The following is a 4,950-nucleotide window of genomic DNA, read 5'->3' on the forward strand; positions in this document are numbered from 1 at the left end:
GGGACGGGTGAACCACGTAGGCTACACTCGTACAGTATGATCCGCCATTTCAGGGGTTTGAACATTTCATTTCATTTCATTTATTTTTGTTTCGCACATGTAGTGTACATTACAGTTATATTATATTTATACTCAGAATTTCAATATTTTACAGTACACACACATGAACGAAAAGGAGCAAGCAGAAGAATAAATTCTTATAAATACCTGCCCCCTATTCAAAAAAATATATATATACTAATGATCGGCATATACAGCCTGCATGTTCATGCCTTGAGAAGTGTAAACAAATCCAATCTGAACCAAACAAAAAACAAAACAACGATGCTGCCACCTGGCAGCCAAATGAACATATTACAACGTCTCAGTCAGGTTGACGCGATCAACCTACAAACCCGCGTCAACCATGCGTTTTTTTGTATAAAAAAAACGTGAATTCAACAGGATCAATCTCAATAGCTCTGGTCCATAGCGTTAGCGATAACAGCGTGCAGTACTGTGCTAGTATACAATGATTATTATTATCAGTCAGTTAGTAAACGTTTTGGTTACCACCGCGCTCTGACTACTGGTGCGGTATCCCTTTAGATCAACATATAGGTCTACAGTAGAAGGAGAATGGATCGCACACAGCGAAACGTTTGTTTCTCATCCATGCAAATGCAACAATAAAGAAAAAACAACTCCACTGCCACTGTGCGATCCAATCTCCTCCTTCTACATTCATTCAGTCAGTTAGAAACCCACTTGTGTTTAGTAGACTAGTGTACCTGGTATCCATTATGCAGCTTCAACGGCCGTAGCGTAGTTGATATCCAAGCTGATCGTGAAATCCACAGAAGAGCAAAAGTAAACTCCGGGGGTCCGCAGCCGACTACAGGCAGGTATCACGACACTAAAACGAACCCTACCCCCCAACCCTAACCTCAGCGAACGCGACCACAATGCTTTCCCAGCAATCCGAGTTCAACTTCAGTTCACACGCAGTTCCCAGCTGGGAGGGGGCTCCCAGCTGGCAGTGGCGTCAGTTCAGCAAAAGCTAAGGTATGGCAACATGACTGGTGTCTTGCACGCACGGCCGTGTGCCCACGCGCATGCAAGACAACAGTCATGTTGCCATACCTTAGCAACAGACACAATGAAAAGTACATTTTATTATTTCCCCTGTAGCCAAGGGATGGCAGCTGCCATAACTTGCCATACCCAATTGACACCTCTCATACCCAATTGACACCTCTGGCTGTGCAGAGCCGAAAGCCGTGCTGTGCTGCCGTGCACCACAGAAATCAACCATACATTTGTATAATATACAATAAAAGGCAGAGAAATGGGCAGTTATCCTTTATTTTACCTAGGATTCTAAGTGATCACTTGCTCACTGGATGTCCTAGGCACATGGACAACATCGCAAAACAACGGATCTTTGTCAGATTAAAGATCAAAATGTGATTTTTCCAAAAAAAAAAAAAAAAAAAAAAACGAACATTTTCGGTTTTTGTATTTCTTAATACGTTTTTTTAAACCGAAAATGTTCGGTTTTGGCACTAGATGAGTTTAATATCTCAGTCCATGACTGTCTCTAGTGGTGCCTTATCTTTTTATTAGGCTGCATGACAAAAACGTTCACTTAATTCCATTTCATGCCTGGACTGGCATCTGCACCCCATGTGGTGCCATGTCATAGTTCTGACCTCCCATTCTTCCGACCCGACCACCTAAACCTAACCTTTACCCTAACACTAACCTCAGTAAAACTACCGCTGGTGAATGCCAACCTGGTGAAATGCTAACCTGCTGACGCTGGTGAATGTTAACCTGGTGAATGTTAACTGAACAACGGGAGGTCGAACCTTTGAGAAGACACCTCACAGGTAACAAGTAGCAGCAAACACCTTGCTCAAACATTGAAATCATACATGAACTTGATAAATAGACATTATTAGACCCACTAATCCAGCATAGCACTCCAGACTGGCAAAACATATAATTCCACTAAATGGGTTTCCTACTAGCATCACATGTATCAGTCAACATTACATTCATAATTAGTCAAAGGTGTGGACAAACATTGACCGATGTCAATGTAAACCAATGTTTTGTGAGGACGTTATGTATATTCATCCTGGTTTTAATGTTTTCTTGCAAATATAAATCTCAATATAAAATCAATGTACTCTTTTCAGCCATCATAGTAGTTAGGTTTTGTTTTATATGTTGAACTAAAGTCAACATTAGAAAAAATATATATTTTTTTTATTATGTGATTTGTTTCCCCTGTGTGTGAATCATTTTTTCAGCCATCATAGTGTTTGTATCTGTTTGATTCAAATCAACATAAAAATATGTATTTGTATATTACCTGAGGCTGTGTATATCTTGTGATTTGTTCCCCCTCTTCTAGGAAATGTGCAATACAATACTATAGTTGGACTTTCCTTGGCTTGAAACCTGATTCTATCCTGTTGCTACTGACTCAAAGATATATAATTTTGCTTTTAACTGCCAATGCTATTCAAATGGGAATATTCAGTGACTACACTCAACAGGAGCTGACATTTCTAAAAGTGCCTTTAGGTGAAAACATCGAAAATAGCGGAGGTCGTCTATTTTCGGTGCTTGATACCACACTGAACTAAGCATAATCAAGTCAATAATGGGAGATGTGGCGTACAGCATGGATTTCTATACAGAGTCCGGCTATACTCAAAATAGTACAAAATGTGTAAATTATTTTCAAATATTGCTGATTTACTTGTGAGCCTGTAGAGCGGCTAATTTAGAATAACCAATTATAAAATAGGGCTTTTAAGTGGTTAATGTATGTTTTGTTGTAATTATAATGAAAATCTACAACCATAACCTTGTAGAGTAGAAGTATAAATTATTGACAAATTAAAAAAACACCCAAGTAAAATCTGCCTCAAAATTGTACTTAGTTACAGGATGTACAGTACTTGAGTTGTAATGTAAAAAAAAAAAGTAATGTTTCCACACTGATTAAATCTACTATAGGCCTACAGTATAGGCCTAATCACAGACTGCTTCATCGGTGACACGGTGACAAATATAAGTGTGGTCATATGAGTCCCATCTTGTGGCCAAATGGAGGTTGTACACATTTACTGATGTGGTTTTAATAAAGATAATTCTATGTTGAATAGCTCAATAGATTCTGCTAATAACCATTGCAGCTTATTTCACAGCTTTTTTTCAGTAACAGGGGGGGCTCTGTGTCTCCAGCTTTTTAGTAAACAGAAAACGCATTGTCAGGTTGGGCTGAACAGACAGGTGCCCCTTTTGGGAGTGTCAATGAGACTCGATATATATATATATATATATATATATATATATATATATATTAGCCTAGTTCCAGACCCTGAATCGCTAGCCACACCCCTTTACATTTTTATTTTGGCGACTCAGGGAACGAAATGTCAATTCAGGCTGAGTGTCAGGCTATATAACTATATATATAACTATATATATATATATATATATATATCCGCCAATAAAACCAGAGAAGAAGAACACACTGGCCCACATACAAATTTGCAAATTTATGTTCGTTTAGATACATAATCTATATTGTTAATGTGCATATTATGGCAAAATCTATAGTTTTTCAACGTTTTTCAATGGCTTTACTCTTATTCTGAAGATCGGCCACCGGAAGTAGACTATTATTGCTGCAACGTTATTCCTGCTCACTTCACATACAGTAGGTGCAATTTGTTTGTTCGTTTCTATATTTTTAATGTGCATTATTATGGCAAAATGTATCGTTTTTCAATGGCTTTACTCTTATTCTGAAGAGATCGGCCGGAAGTCTTATCGCTGCCAACTTACGCGCATGCGCAAACGGCCGCCTTCTATTGCACAGTGCGCATGCGCTGGGCTTGTATGGTCGCATTGTTTTGATGATCATCTGATACCATAGTTTGATACATGCCGTGCGAGGAGTGGAATGCTATGGATCTGACTCTGAGGATCTGGTGCTCACACGCACACACCATTGCGCCATAGACAGTAGGCACAGCAGCACACACACACACACACACACACACACAGCAAATCGACAAGTGCTACTAGTCCAGCTATCTCTGCTTTACCGTTTTATGCAAGGCATCCTGCAACAACTATGAAAAAAAAGAGAACATTACTTTGTCCCAGACGGAAGAGGCGCGTGTACGTGGCAGGTAATGTAGTGTTGGGTGAAGGCGATCTTCGGTAATTAATGACCATCTTTGAGTTGAAAATAGTCTTTGTACTTTCTCACTTAGAAGTTGGGGACCATACCATACATCTAAACTTTCATAAATGCTTGCTTACTCGATGGCCACGGATCAATTATGTAGGGGAGATTGATTAAAGTAGCTGCAAATTGCAACACTAGATTTCTTTTTTTTTTTTATCTGATGAATCTAGGGTTGCAAATACCTCCCTTATAGAGATTCAATGCAGCAAAACGTTTTATTTATTTTTTGCTATCTGATTGTATTAAAGGACGTCAAACGGAATAATCCTTTTTCTATCTGCAAAGTGTTTGTTTCAGAAAAATGTTAGGAGTGCCAGTTACTTTCTGTCAAGAAATCGAGCAGACATGATTGTTTGTGTGTGGGTGTGTGTGTGTGTGTTGAACTTGGGAAGCGCTCGTCTTTTATAACGCCATGTCCCGCTGCCTATAGTCCCTTTCTGGACTGCATTTTCTTTTTGAGCGGTGGTCACAACGCTCCTATACGTGGCCGTGTGTGTGGTTCTCCGTCCGTGTCTGTCTGTATGTAGCCTAAACTTCGGCGCGTAACTAGTGCCGCACCATTTACGCCACTCGCGCAATATATACATCAAAATGTGCGGCTCGGCCGGGAATGGTGTTCTATTACCTTTCGTTCCGATCCGCCTTACCATGCCGACGTAATCGGCAAAAAACGACGCTTAATTGTCCCCATTGAC

The sequence above is a fragment of the Nannobrachium achirus genome (genome assembly GCF_963921795.1).
Source record: "Nannobrachium achirus genome assembly, chromosome: 9".
Lineage (NCBI taxonomy): Eukaryota > Metazoa > Chordata > Actinopteri > Myctophiformes > Myctophidae > Nannobrachium > Nannobrachium achirus.